General features: G+C 38.6%; 1 protein-coding gene across 1 annotated transcript in view; it reads right to left on the bottom strand.

Moving 5' to 3' along the window:
* The window catches only part of SIM1 (SIM bHLH transcription factor 1), a 65,448-nt gene that overhangs the window by 32,433 nt on the left and 16,668 nt on the right, over positions 1-16,347 (bottom strand). The gene's annotated exons all lie outside the window — the stretch shown is intronic.

Genomic DNA, 16,347 nt, shown 5'->3' with positions numbered 1-16,347 from the left:
AACATATACCATATATGCATGTATTTGCACATACATGTAGTGGGAAGCAACAAATTAAAATGTTAACAGTGACTATGACTCTTTATTCCTCTCTATATTATCTTAATTCTTTCTATAATAAACATATATGACTTTCCTAATCAAAAATATTTCGTGAAAAAGAAACTCTAACTGAGGCAAACTTCAGGTACTCCCACCTGATATTGAAATGATTCCCCAATTTCTCTTCCTTGTATTTCCAGGATTTCTTCTTTGTGAATAATATTAAATTATGGAAGAGACAACACCACTAAACTTCTTTTCCCATAGGCTCAACTTCTCATGAACACCATTTATAATTTTAAAATGTCCAAATGTTCATATGCTCTCTTGCTGCCTATACATTTCACTTACTTTCTGATCTATTTTCCACCCTTCCTACCTTACAGAATTATCTGTCTCTGAAGACTTTCATGTGAACTCTATGACTCTATGTTTCCTTCGTTGGAGAATATAACTTAAATTATTACTTATAATTGAAAAAAAAGAAAGTCTTACCATGTAGTTTCTTATAACAGTTCAGCTTCCTGTGAGTTATAGATGGCATATTTATCATTGTTTAAATAGAGTAAACCTTACTTTGGGGGCCACATTTTTTGTTCTGAAAAATTTAATTTTTTATGCTCAGAAATTCATTCTATATCTATAGCTAGTAAAGTTTAGGTGTATTTGTAAATCCTACAGATCTAAGTTCCAAATTCTATTGATATTATAGCTCTTTTGTTTCTTATTTTCTCAAAGTCTGGCCGGGGATGGGGGGCAGTTAGGAAGGTATTGGTCTTTAAAAGTTAGATCCAAACAAATTAAATGAAAATGTGCTGCCTCTTTTACCAAAGGCATAAGTTTAAAAAAGCCAATCTCCTTTTCTATAATCAAGACCGCTAATTTAGGCCTCTACTAGGGGAAAAAATAAAGGCCAAATATAAAGAAAGAAAAAATGATACTAATATCAACGGAGTTTTTCTTACTTTTAAGAATGTTGGCAAATAGCAAATAAAATGCATACATGCTATTCTGCCCCCCCTCCCCGCTTTCCATGTCTTTCCATCCTTTTTCACTTCCCCACACTCTGAGTCCATCCCCCTCACCTTCGCTGTCATTTTATTAAGCTGATGTTTTTCAAATGTATGTTCCCTTCAGAACTTGCCAATACCCAAGATAGATAAATAATGGGGAACCCATCACCTAACATCTTATATTTGGTTGAGATTCTATTCTCCATAGGAATAGCTTTCTCACCCAGTTCTGACTCTTACAAAGCTTCTTCCTAAACCCCAAAAATAATCCCCTGGCATAGAGGCTGAAAAAGCACACCTCCTATTTTCAACTTCACACAAACTCCTAGAACAGAAAAAATACTTGTAATCACAAAGAAATAATCTTCCCACAACACTGGGAAATTTGCATTCTAAACTCAAGACCAGAGGGTCCCAAAACTCCCACAGTTTGTGGAGAGACCCCACAAGGCTAAACCTCATGGCACCTTTGAAATCTCTGCCCTTTTCAACACAACACAAAGGCACGGGCATTTCTGCAGATAATAGAAAAGTAGAACCTCAGGCTGTGAACTCACCAGGAAAAGACACAGCAAAAATGATGGCACGATGCGATGTTTTCAAATGCACAGATCTTCATTTGTTTAACTTAAATGTTTTAAAATATGTCCTATAGCATTTATTCTTGATTAAACCTCTTCTAGACAGTTAATCATTAACGGTTTCTTTACAGTTGCTGTGCAAACAGTTCATTCATACCTATGACATATCAAATCTCACAGACGTGTTCTTTAATTGGATTCATTTATTTCTAATCTCCCTAAACCCTTACTACTGTAATGCTTGACTAAATATACATTAAACTCTATTATTTAAATGGCTAAAATAAATTTGAGGTGTATTTTATGAATAAAAATTCACAATTCAACAAATGTTCTGCCATTATCATTATTATTATTATTATTATTATTATTATTATTATATGCCTTGCTGTTGAGGCATTTTAAATTGCCTGGTAGATAAGTTGTGTTTAAACAACTTTAAAAAGGGACACCTGGGTGGCTCAGTCAGTTGAGCAGTTGACTCTTTGATTTCAGCTCAGATCATGATCTCAGGGTCCCAAGTCCAGCCCCAGGAGGAGCCCTGCCAGGGGCTCCCACTCAGCGGGGAGTTTGCTTGAGGATTCTGTCTCCCTGTCCCTCTGCCCCTCCCCACTTCTTGTGCATGCTCTCTCTCTCTGTCTCTCTTTCTGTCTCAAAAATAAATAAAGAAATCTTTTTTTTTTAAGATTTTATTTATTTATTTGACAGAAAGACACTGCGAGAGAGGGAACACAAGCAGGGGGAGTGGGAGAGGGAGAAGCAGGCTTCCTGCGGAGCAGGGAGCCCGATGCGGGGCTCAATCCCAGGACCCTGAGATCATGACCTGAGCCGAAGGCAGACACTTAAAGACTGAGTCACCCAGGCGCCCCTAAATAAATAAATCTTAAAAAATAAACAACTTTTAACAAAGTAAGTGTTTAAACAAAATAAGTTCTGAATCATCATCACTAGAGATTTTGGATTGTCCACCAAAATGCCCAAATTTTCATTGCTTTTATATTTGGAGTCAGAGAGCTTATACAATACTACACAGACTATATAGTTATTACTAGAGTTCATTGCCAGAGATACAATAGGCAGCTGCCTGCATTTATGACTTGTAGGACTTGAGAAGTTTCCTGGGCCCCCACAAAGATATCTCAAGAATGGTCTACTGGTTTATGCTTAAAATCTACTGTTAGATATTTATTTCTTTGGCTTTAGACAGATGGCTCAGAAAAGGTTAACAGAGTAAGTCTCATCTGTTATTTTTCTTTGGTTCAGTTTATCAGCTACTTTCTTTAGAGCAGTGGTTCTCAAACATCATGCATCAGAAGCCCCTGAAGAGTTTATTAAAACTCAGCCTGCTGAGCCCCACCCCTTAGAGTTTCTTATTTGCAGGTCTAGGGAGGAGCCTACAATTTGCATTTTTAACAAGCTCCTGGGGCGGGGGGATGGTGCTGATGCTGCCAGTCAGGGGACCATATTTTGAAAAGTGAAGCCGTTGTTATGTGGGATAAGAAAACTAAAGAAATCAGATGAAAGGGTCCCACAGAGAAGATGGAAAACCACTGTAAAGGGAGGGGACATTCCAAAGACAAACTTCACACTTTCCCCAGGGCCCAGCCTTACTGCATATTTCACCGGACTATTCCCATCCCGATCCCTGTTCATGTCCTTTCAGCCTCCTTGGGGACACTGCCTGCTCCTGCAGATCCCACAACATGGAGAGCTACAGGGCTTGGTCTTCAGGCTGCATCTCAGTTACCACTCACTCTCCAGGGATCTCATGCACTCTTGCTGGCTTTAAATCCTATACATTGATGACCCCCCATCTCCAGCCAGACCTCCCCACTCCATGACACCCAGATCCAACTCCCTGCCTGTTACTAACACTTAAATGAATGACAGGCATCTCAAACTAAATATGCCCACACACAACACTTGACTGTTGCCCCTGCCTACAAATCTGCCCCTTCCCACCATTCATCCAAGCCCCTCAGGCTAAAAACTTAGATGTTGACCTTGACTCCTCATTTTTTCACAACTTCTATCTAGTCCATCTGCAAATCCTATTTGTCTACTTTCAACATATCCTGAATCTGACCCTCCATCCCTACCTCCCTCTTTCAAGCCATCATCTTCCCTCGCCTAGGCAATGGCAATCATTTCCTAACTAGTCTCCCTGCCTCTACCTTCCATCTTTCCCAAAGCCTATTTTCCACACCAGCCAGATGACCTCTTCATAGCTTAAATTAGTTTATGCCATGCCTCTGCTCAAAAATCCAGTGACTTCCCAAAGCCTTCAAGACCCAGCATGGTCTGACCCTGCCCATTCTAGCATCAACTTCTTACGCCCTTCTCCTCCTTTTCTCTTCTCCAGCTACAGTGACCTTCTCATTCATCGACTTACTTACCTAGTTTGTTTCTACCCCAGGGCTTTTGCATTTGCTTCCCACTGCTGGGAATACTCTTCTTACGGGTCTCAGCATGACTGGCTCCCTCCTTTCATTCAAGAGTCTTCAGAGAGGTCTTCCCTGACCACTCTTTGTCCTGCTTCATTTTTTCCTTTCATTTCATGATATTGTAGGACATATTTATTTGTTTATAAGTACTATCTGTTTCTTCCCACTAAAATTTACCCTCCATGAGGGTAGGGACGTTGTCCATGTTGGTCACACCACAACCCTCCTACAGACCCTGGCACCCATTAGGCACTGGGGAAAGACTTGCTGAGTGAAGGCAAGAACCATCCCATTTGCAGAAGGAAGGACTATATTCTACAACACTTCTTACCATCCTCTTAATTATAGCAACAAAAATTAAGCTAATTCTAATGATAGAGATTTGTTTATAATGAAGGTCCTACTGAGTCAACAGGGAAGAGACACAAATAGAAAAGAGATGATAATGTAGCGTATCTAAATATTTTCCCCTGATTTTCAATTAGCTCTCACAATAAAATGCTACCCTGCATTTTATTTCTTTAACTGCTCTAATTGGAGGAATGAAATTGACACTCACTCTGCCCTCTGCTTGTGGGCTTCATCCTTCCACCATTCCTGAGCTGGAACCCTACAGGGTTCCATTACCCAAATCCAGCACAACAAATGCTTCACTTTGCCAGGACTATAGTAAGATTTCAACAGCTAATAGAAATGCTATGACTTTCAACAGTCTTAGTCTCTGAACGCCTTATAAAATTTAAAATGCAAAACCTTGTGTTGCATTTGGTTCATTTCAAAGAAAAAAAAGCTGCTCTTTTCCTGTCGTACATTTGGACACCAATATCAATTAATGAGAGTGTTGAAAGAAGTAAATCTCATGGGTTCTTAACTTCAGCCACCAGAACACATTATAATCATCACAAGGGCAGAGAGTAAAATGAATGACCAAGGAGCAGCAAACCGCTGTAAACCCCAAAAAAGCTCAGAAGCAGGGATTCTATTTTTGTAATGATTTTCAGTAGGAGGGGGCAAGAGACAGCACATTCTCAGATTGCATTACCAGAGAGTGTTGCTATTCTCAGAGAGATGTAAAAAGTGGCAAGGGACTTGGGTTTAAAAGTACAAACAGAGAGAGAATCCCACCTTAATGGGTACCATTATGACATCCAGTTCAGTATAATGAGGCTATTTCCACGGCCTGGCCAGCAGCCCATATTAGCATGGTTTTACTGATGTGGATACAACAAATTCTGTTTGAACAAGAAATCCCCAGGAAAAAGAGCGAGAGAGAGAGAGAGAGAGATCCTTTCACAGTCTCTATCCATTTAACAATCAATCAGAGGGGAAAATATCTTTCCAATAAAGACAGCAATGCCCATTTGAATCCTGGTAAAATATTAGATGTTCCAAATAAAATAGTGTTCTGTGGGGATGGATCGCTGTTCTGTGAGAATGTCATAACTGTTGATGCCTAAACTGGCAAAGGGGAGGTGGGGTTGGGCCCAGGGATTAAGCACATTGCATGGCAGCTGACTAGGTTCTAAGTGCACCAAAACTTCTGTGAAGCTATTAGGTCACTTTGTGGAGACCCCGTATTGAACTCTTTTAGTAAACTATCCATAGACTTTTGCAAAATCTCTTCAAAGTGTCCTATTACTTCCCAAGTATTAAGTGGAATCCTATGAAATTGCCAATATTGGATTGCTTCAATGTACATAACTGGCAATTACATATGGTTCACCCTAGTACAATGTTACCAACTTAAAGACAGCATGCCAAAGAGGAAATCAGGTGGGCCCTGGAGTCCTGTGCCTGGGTTGGCATGTCCACTCAATAGGTGTGTTGTGTTGGCTAAGTTACTTGGCTTCTCTGAGCCTCTGGAACAAAGTAGCAGCCCCTCAAATGTAAGTCCTTCTTATTCCCTGAACTGTCTAAGTATGGCAACAAACAGAGCACCTTTCTACCCTCCCTCACTTGTAGCTGACAATCCCACAGTCTTTCCAGGGCAGGGCAGCAATGCCTGGGAATGACCCCTTACAAAAAAAAAAAAAAAAGTTAAAAATATTACAAAGACCTAAAAATCATTAGAAACTTTTTTTTAAAGATTTTATTTATTTATTCATGAGAGACAGAGAGAGAGAGAGGCAGAGGCAGAGGGAGAAGCAGGCTCCCCGCTGAGCAGGGAGCCTGATGCGGGACTCGATCCCAGGACCCTGGGATCATGACCTGAGCCAAAGGCAGACGCTTAACCGACTGAGCCACTCAGGCATCCCTAGAAACTTTTTTTAATATAATAAATCTGCAAAGACTGTTTTGATTCTCATGTGATTCTTCATTTTAAAACTCACTAAGATTCCTAATCCTATTAGAAGTCAACCCTACAAAACACCGAAATACTCCATTCAAAGCAGAACAAAAAGCAGCTCAGTATCATTCCCACAGGATAAAAATCAACTTGGCACACACAACTGCTCTCTCTGGCTGACATAATGAGATACACAGGACCCACCGTGGGCAACAGTGTTTTTGTCAGACTTAAGATGGACCCCTTACCCTGCAGCCCATCATGATCTCCCTCACACACACATATGCACAGCCCTCCCCAGGGGCTCAGCTGCTCTCCTTGCTCCACTCCCTCCCTGCCATCTAACCAAGGGGAGTATGACCACACCTGCAAGCTTATTCCCCAGGTGACCTTAAGAGTGTCAAGGCACTTTCGGCTTTCTTCTAATTGTGGATGGAAGCGCTTCCCTCCAGGAAGGAATCTGTCATCAGCGAGCCTATAGGGAAATCACGCTGGGATAGAGCTTGTACTTGTGCTTATTTCTTTTTCCAGCAGGTACTGTCTCATTCATTTTGATATCCCCAGAACTTGGCACAGTGCCTGACACATAATAGGTGCTCAAGAAAACATTTATGAATGCTTAAAGGCCCACTAGTCCTAATCATCTGAAGTAGGATCTAACAATCCATTCCAGATGGATCAGCATGATTGGTGATTTCTCATTCTTGGGCAATGCTCTGTCTTCCTAAGACTCATGCTTTCCCTCCTTCAGCCCAAAGACTCAGAGACATTTATTTTGCATTTATTGGCAAGCCAAAAATTATTTTATTTAATTTCACTGAAATAACCACCCTAATAATTCACATTTACTCAATGTTACTTTGTGTAGGGCACAGGGCCAAGAACCTCACACATTTCCTGATTTAATGTTCACAATAACTCCATGAAATAGATATTACTACTACCCACATTTTACAGGTTAAAAAAAATAACAAGGTAAGCAATTTGCTCACAGTCACAGAGATAGCCAATAGCAGCATTGGAATTCCAATAGGCAATAGACCCATAACCCAAGCTCTTAACTAATATGCTATGTTGCATAATAAAGTAGTGATATCTCATTTCATAATATGTTTTGCAAGTATCTTGTAATGCATCCCAATGGTTATCAGGGTTGAAACATCTAACTAAAAAGCCTAGGGGTTAGACTGCATCATATTCTACTAGCATTATGATTATGATGTCAAACACAGCACTGGGGAGGCCTTCTGGCTGGCCCTGCAAATCTGGAACCAAAGAATCAGGTTCTTTGCACCTCCCTCTCCTCCAATCTGCTGATGTTCATTGTCCTAATGTTTACCTCACATTGCTTTCTACAAATAATTTTTAAAATACAACCATTATACATGTGGCAATACTGTGTATTCATTTCAATAAGATTCTACATTCCATTCAGAATACTGACATCCTTTACAACTTTAAAAACTGTGTCCTTGGGGTGCCTGGGTGGCTCAGCCAGTTAAGCATCTGCCTTCAGCTCAGATCATGATCTCAGGGTCCTGGGATCGAGCCCCATGTCAGGGTCCCCGGAGAAGTCTGCTTGTCCCTCTCTCCCTGCCTCCACTTGTGTTGTCTCTCTCAAATAAATAAATAATATATTTTTAAAAAACTGTGTTCTAGGTCTAGATGCTATATACCAGATGCTAATATATATAAATATATGTTATATATATATGTTACTAAGGCTGGGTGAACATGTTCAAGATATATACCAGTACTAATTTGAGAAAGGTAAGAGGCTTAGAGAAAATAATCACCAAACCTGATGAAGCATGTTCAGTTCCAACAAAAAAGTTCAGGGTAAAAAGGTGAGAGAAGGAAAGAAAACCAGGTCAGATAAGAACGAGACAGGCACTGAATCTAATTTGAAGAGCAATACTAATTGTGCTATAATGTTCATGGAAAAAAGACCAATGAGACAAATGTGCATATGCGTATGTCACCATTCCGTCTCAAAAGACCCTACCTCTGCTTCCACCCCGACATTCTACTTCTTCCCTAATAGCTCCACCATTCAAGCTTCTCTGAATTTTTGCTCTCAACAAATAGCCCAAGTGTGCCATATCATTTCAAACTGTGCTAATCTGAGTCTTAAATATTTAAATGGAACTCTTCTACTTTTCAAACTAAATTGTAAACTACTCAAGAGACACCAAGACCTCTGCTTCATGTGCTCATGCAATAAATCATTGCACTCTGCCATACTCTCTGAAACACTTGATTTAGCCATACCCAGTCCATACAGAGTAAAGGGAAATATACAAAGGGTTCCACTGGACACCATCAAAAATGCCAGTACTACATGTTTTACTCACTTTAAATTATAATTACTGACATTGGTAAAGTTGACAAAACATTGGCTCCAACCAAATTAACTTGAGAAATGTGATAAAAGCTTGGTTTCCTAGATCCCTCTTTTTCCCTGCAAAGCACCATGTAATGCACCTTCCACTTTGCCTGGGACAAATAAGGTGCTCAATAGATATTGGCTTCCTTCCCTCCAAGCACAAAGCTCAGCTCCCCATAGAGCACACAACGACAGCAATGAAAAACAGGGTGAGCTTAATCAAACTAGAGAAACCACCACCCACAAAGAGCACAATACTTGGAGATGTGTGTGTGTTGAGGAACTGGGGAGGGGAAGGAAGATAAACACTTAAATTTGTGAATTTGAAGATTTAGCAATTCAAGTTAAAAAGGGAACTACTCCTCTCTGTTCAAACTATTTCAGCTGACATCACATAACTGGCAAGAGCTGATAACAACAGTTATTTTGAGCACCTCCTTTCTGCCAGATTCTGTGCTGTATATACATTATCTCATTTAATCCTCCTCAATCCTTAAAAGGTGGGTAAAAATATCCCCATTGCACAGATGGGGAAACAGAGGCTCAAACAGAGGCTGTGCTCAAAGTCTCATAGTTATAATGCAGTAAAGCATATTCAAACCAGATCCATCTGACACCAAAGCCCATGCCTTTCCCTTGCAGGTTGCTTCAAATGATACTGTGGGTTTTTATAAAGACAAAATCACAATCCAACTGCGATATAACCTCCCAGAATAAAAGTCACAGATGGTAAACAGATGGCCCAGACTCAGCCAGACCCTAAACGTTGTCAATGCCCTATAAAAGTAAGTTCTCTTCTCATCCCCCTTAGCCCTGCCATCACCATGAACCACCTGTCTCACCCCAGCCAGCTCCCTAGACCTCAGAATGCCTGAGGCAGGGGAAAGGAAGTGGCCAAGTTACCCCTTCAGGTAAGAAAGAATGAAATTCCTCTACTGATAAGCACTCAAGCATTTCCAGGTTTCATCTAAACTCCAGCCAATCCTTTTTGCTGGACTACTTAGGCATAGACACCAGCACTTCAACCCAGATGAATTTTCTAACACTACCTGCTCACCTGGAAAGATGCCACAAACCAATGTGGCATGAGAACAGACAACAGACTGGAAAGCACTGGATACATGGAAACAAGTAGCAGTCTTTTACTAAATCATCAAGATATGCATAATCCACCCCCCCAACACACACACACATACACACACCTTGAATCAAACATAACAGTGTTCACAACACAAATAGTGAAGTCAAATAGATGAAGTCAAAAGATACTTTTCCGGATTTCAAGTAAAACTTCATTTGAATTTGTCCATTCATAATAACATGTATATCCCTACCTTCAGGAAGGTATGGTTTTTGAGCATTCAAAAATGATCATGTTTTTCCATGATAAGGTGCAAAGATCAGAACCCTTTCTGTCCCAACAGCCAGAGAAGAGTGGTCAGGCTGGTCATTTAGCACATACCAAGTAGGCTCCACATAGGATCCTTTTAAAGAAGAGGTCCTGTGACTCAATGTCCTCCAGGTCAGGGCCACAACAAAGAAAGGAACGGAGGCCACAAAGGACTGAGGAGAGTGAAGCAGCCCAGGAGTTGCATCGCCAAAGGGCCAAGGATGACTCACCTGCTCAGAGTGTGTTGGGAGGCTCTCCATCCCTAGCCTCCCTCCACCAACAGAATCCCCAGGGGACAACCTCTCCTGCCATTCTCCCTCAAAAGCAGAACACCATCTAGGAAATACCCCATTGCCATGGGAGGTAATTTGTGCCTCGTCTGATGAAAAGGATGATTTAGCTTGCCAATCCACTGACATTTGTTTTAACACGTTTAACAAAAACATAAAATATTAAATCTGGTTGCAGAAATGAAATAATTAGGAATAGCAATAATGTATCTATGTAAACTAAAGGCAAGCAACTCAGTGAGAAACTGAAATGTTTGCAAGGCCACATTTTTTTCTTACAAAATGAAAATGTCCTTAGTGAGACTTATGGGGGTAAAAGATATATTCTTAATTGAATATTATTGAGAAGATAGCATTGCTAAATTTGAACCACGAAATTGTCAATATCTGTACATATTCGTGAAGTAGCAACACAGAAACAGCTTTTTAATTTTCCATCATGAGATCAGATGAAAGTCTCTCCAGAAGTTGGGGTGGGCTGAACACCACAGGCCTCACCCATTTAAATCCATCCCTCTCTCCCAGACATTTTCTCCCTCGCAACCACGCCTGATTACCACCTCCATATAGAGAAACTTAGCATACAGTAGGAGTCAACACCCCAGGCTTTAATCCTGGCTTCCCTGCTTACTTTTTTTTTTTTTAAGATTTTATTTATTCATTTGACAGAGAGAGAGAGACAGTGAGAGCAGGAACACAAGCAGGGGGAGTGGGAGAGGGAGAAGCTTCCTGCTGAGCAGAGAGCCCGAAGTGGGGCTTGATGTGGGGCTCGATGTGGGGCTTGATGTGGGGCTTGATGTGGGGCTTGATCTCAGGACCCTGGGATCATGACCTGAGCCGAAGGCAGATGCTTAACAACTGAGCCACCCAGGCGCCCCTCCCCGCTTACTCTTACTCGGCATATCTGATGTCAGTTTCCTCACCTAGAAAATCCCTGCCCTAACCCTCATACGGAGCTGTCAAAGGAACTATGTAATGAATGTGACAGCACTTTGAAAGAAATATTCAGCTTTTGTAATGATGGTGCATTCAGCATTTGTAATAATAATACAAAATTTTAACATAAATGATGAATTCAAAACTAAATACAATCATTTTGATAAAAAATTACAATAAGTAAAAAGGATATGAAGGATAACATTATTTAAGTGAGTACTGTTGGTATGAACTATAAAACAGGCTAAATGCCCCAGCTCTTTCTTTTAATAAAGTGTTTTAGTAGTTATAAAATCACTATTAATTACTATTAATAGTTTTAGTTGTTATAAATTACGATTCATACAAATGTGTCTTGAATTCATTTCTATAATCATTCAGTTACTTAAAAGATCATTTGAAAAGGACAACTGGGGCTTTGATGTTCAATATTATTATAATAAAGATTAAACACAATTAAGGTTCAAATCTAATTTATGGGCATACATTAGTGCATGATTATTATTTTTAATGATCAAAAAATTAATTCTATGCAACAAGTGCTCCACAGATCCAAGGCATGAGAGTATATTTTGCTATAGCTTGCTAAGTCAAAAGGCACTTCATTTGACATTATTTATAATATTAAAAATGGTTTTGCTAGCCAGAAAAATAAAATCTATTTCTATAACTATATATATTATTGGTCAAGTTTTTAAAAAGCATTTTCTAAAATTTCCTAGTAGTAAAAACAATAATATCACTGGGGCTTTACATTAATAAAAAGATAATTTTTAATTTAAACGCCCAAATTAACTCAGCACTATTAATACACTTGAAAGAGCAAACTAACATGAGCATATTTTAACATTTCCTGCTTTGCGATAAGAATTCATAAGGCTTTAAACTCACAGAATATGTTAACACTTAAAGACCCTTTTTAAATGTGGGAACTATAGCGGTTTTATAAAAAGAAAAGCAAAGATATTGGACCTGCAATAATTACAATATAGAGACCTTTTTTTGTTTTCTTTTACATGAAGGAAGTATGTCTCCTTTGGCATTTTGCCCAAACTTTTCTACAAATGCAAAGGGTTATTTAGTAGATAGTGTTGCATAGACCACTAATGTAAATCATTAGTGTTGTCTATTTGTTCTGCTTTTTGAAACACTGAAATAGAAATTTTATCATAGAAAAGTCCTTTTATGTGTTCAGTGAATCACTCTAAAACAGTATGTGAGATTTTCCACTAAAACAATGTTCTATCCTAAACTTAGGATATAAGCAGAGAAGCCTTCTTTATGAACAAAAATGGTTGAAAGTATTAAATCTGTCTGATTCCAAAGTTACCAAAATCACTCTCAAAATCTATTTTACTTTCCAGAAAAAAATGCCAGACTTTTATTAACTTAACAATTCTTACTAGAAGTCTAATTTAAAATACACTAGGTTTTACAACTATGTCCCACAGAAGTCCCCTCGCAAAATATCATCTATCAATCAATCGACTGAGGTCATGTATCAGTGAGTACTTGATGAATGTCAGTGACAGACTGTTTTTAATGGCGTCAGTAAACTAGATCTCATGTATATTTTTGCAACCTTCTACACACAGTGATTTTGAACCCTTTAAATGTGCCATCATAAATGGCACAGTGGCTATGCAGGAGAATGTTATTTAGGATGAAGAATCATGATGTCTGTAGCTTACTTTGAAATAATTCAGTGGAGAAAAATGCACATACAAATAAACATACATATAGGTAGAAACAGGAATAAAACAAAAATGGCTTATATTATGGATGATGTGTGTATGGGTATTCATTGTACTAGTCCGTCAACTTTTCTGTATGTTTGGAAAAGTATTGTTCTTAAATATTTTAAAATGGGATTTTTACACTTCATTGGTTTATCCTTAAAAGTAGATTTTAAAAGTTTTATTTTTATAACATATGAAGTTTAAAAACATAAAAAGAATCAAGACTCTTCTTCATTTTTCTAGAAATTACTTTTCGTAGTTTATTGGGTGTTCCACATTTTCAATTTTCTTCACATTGAGCACTAATGTTTTCCCTCTGAACTGGCAATGAATAATTAATACTACTAATTAAACAAACTCAAGGAAATATGAATTCAGGAAAACTACTCAGTTTTCATACAGAATTCCTTGTACTCTCCATACTTGTCTGGACTTTCCCCAATATTCACTGTTACTAGATACTACCTCCATTCATCTATCCTCCTGGAAATAATCAGGGAGTGTGGCTTGTCATACTTAACACTTATTCCAAAACCTGTGGGCACTCAAGACCTATAAGAGTGATTTTTTTTTAAGGTGGAACATAAAGCTAACAGGATATGTGTGTCTTACAGAAAATCATGAACTGATCTGTCTTTTGGTTTGAAAGGAGTTTTTTGTTTTGTTTTTGTTTTTGAGTTTTAATGAAGAGCTGTATTAGCTTTAGGGACCCTCAAGCACCCAGAGAAAAACTAAGAGAATTTTTAAAATCTAATCATAGTGTACTCTCCTTCTCTCTAGATTTTCAGAACACCAACATTTTGTGTGATGGTCATACAAAGGCAGTTACCCCCTGCCTCTAAAATTCCTATATTCGCAGTTGCAGCTGCTTATTAGAACAAGGTTACTCAATATTTCTATTCGTCATCACTTTTGTCAGATAATAATGACGGGTATTTCTAGGCATATATTAACTTCAACAATAAATTGGCCAACAGGAAATTTGAAAAATGAGTCTCTTATGAATGTAGTTTCCATCAATATGAAGGTGTGAACCTTCATTTAACCAATGCTTATTTAAAATTCTCTCTACTTTCATGATATGACAATCCCTTCAAAATGTATGCTATTAACATGTCTAAATTGGGAAAACATCCGGCCTGTCAAATTATTTGGGGGGCTTGTTGTTTTAAGTACATTGTTTGAGGTGGCATATTTGGAAAGAATTCACTTATCATTCTCAGGCTTCATAGAGAACTAGCCTTGAAAACAAATGTATGTGGTAGTTCACTGCTACCATAGAGAGAATCAATAGCCATCTATTTAATTTGCTAAGACAATGTAAATTAGTAACTTCCAGCCAGATGTGTGATATACACATCAAACAAACTGCAACCTGTTCATTATGAAAATCCTGTCAACACACACAGAGCCACTTGATGACATTTCATCTTCCACATTTGCAGCTATAAAAATTGTCCTAAGCATTTTTATACAAAGAATTGGAGTTGAGACTCATAAAAGGGTAATCAATTTCAGCTTTTCATCTTGTGTGCTTCTGTGTGTTTATTTCTATTTTCATTCAGAGGTAGAAAACGTTTAGAAAAATATGAGCCATGCTCTTTTTCCTTCTGTAAATCATTTATCCTCATTACATCTTTTTAATCTGATGTAAAGTTGGTAGCCTAATCCTGCAGCTCTGGAGAAGTGTGTGAAGTGAAGAATGACAGAGTTAAAAGAAGAAAGGAAGTACACTTATCCACTGGAAAACAAAACAGAATATTTCAAAATGACTCCAAACATAAATTAAGCTTACCCATTGGGAGGTCTAACTTGCATTCTGATCATTTATATGGGTCTGTGTGACTATATACCCTGCTGTTTGATAAAAAATGATTACAAACCACAGGCACCCACCAGAGAACAGAGTGTATGTATAATGCTTGTGATGTCTCAGACATACAAAGCACCTTCTTAAAGAATGTCCATTTCCTTTCCATGGTAAGCAGACATAATTTTTCACTCCTTAATACTTCTGCTTCACAGAGTGGCTTATTTTATGAATTATGTTTTGCCATTTTCTCTTATGTTTATTTTAATAATATAAAAAATTGCTTTCATAAAATAGATGGTTTTGTTTCATGATACCCAAAATATTGGTATGTTTTCTGCTCTGTATTAAAATCCACAGCTTTCTTGCTATTACAAAAACCTAATAGTATTTATTTTAGTACCATTTATTAAATGAAAGGAATAAAAAGATTCTTCTTAATAACCAGCTATTATTCTTGAATACTGAATCCTCATTTACACCAAATTCATTTCTCAAGTCTATTGAATTAAATTTTCTTATTAAACAGGACACAGAGTAAACAGTCTATTGCCAAGCACAATATTTTCAAGTACTACATTTTTAATTCGGCAATTTAAAACAACATGGAATGAATCTAGTCCTCATGGCCTGTAGTATAGTCTGATTCCAAATAGTACCCCTTAACCAATATCCTAATGTGAAAATAGCATTTCTACTAAGTGCCAGGTGTGTCAATGCTTCCAAAGTAAACTCCTGAGGTCCCCTAAAATCACAAAAATTTCAGTGACTACCAAAAAAACTCGGCAACTGTGCACACAAAAGGGCTCTTCATAAAGGATTCCAATCTGAGCAATTCGACTTCACAAACATTATACAGAAGGCGCTTTCTTCAGCAGCCGCACACCATACCACGTGATCAGCCTGCAGGGCCACACCGCGGACCAGAAACGATTATTGTTTCTAGAAAGAATAAGACTCAAATGCCGCCACCGCGTCTGTCCAGCCATTTGTGCCCGTAGGTGGCACCGCGAGGCCGGCTCTTCACCTCGTGATGCGGTCACACAACGTGCGGGGCCTGGGCACCGGCCAAGACTTGCAGTATTAGCTCGGGTCCCTTTGCTTCCTGGAGGTTAAACTCAGACCTTCCTGGGCACTTAAACCCCCTTTGTGGTTCAGCGTAAGAATCACTCTCTCAGAACTCTTAACTTTGATTGGAGTGACTGGTTAAAATTAAGAACTTCAAACCCAGATTTGAAAAAGTGAAACAGATGTCCTGTTTGTTAACCATAAATGGCTCCGTACGTCGGACGCTTTCCTCTCTCTCTTTTCTTTCTGCCGCATTAAGTTTTATTTAATGCAGAGTTCGCTTAAAAGGTTAAAAGAGAGAGAGAGCAGAAAGCAAATATAGACTGGAGGGGAAAACTACCAAGTCTTTCCCTAGAAAATA

The sequence above is a fragment of the Zalophus californianus genome, chromosome 7 (assembly GCF_009762305.2).
Source record: "Zalophus californianus isolate mZalCal1 chromosome 7, mZalCal1.pri.v2, whole genome shotgun sequence".
NCBI classification, from domain to species: domain Eukaryota; kingdom Metazoa; phylum Chordata; class Mammalia; order Carnivora; family Otariidae; genus Zalophus; species Zalophus californianus.
Note: the sequence above shows the minus strand (reverse complement) of the source record. Positions and strands in the feature narration are given on the sequence as shown.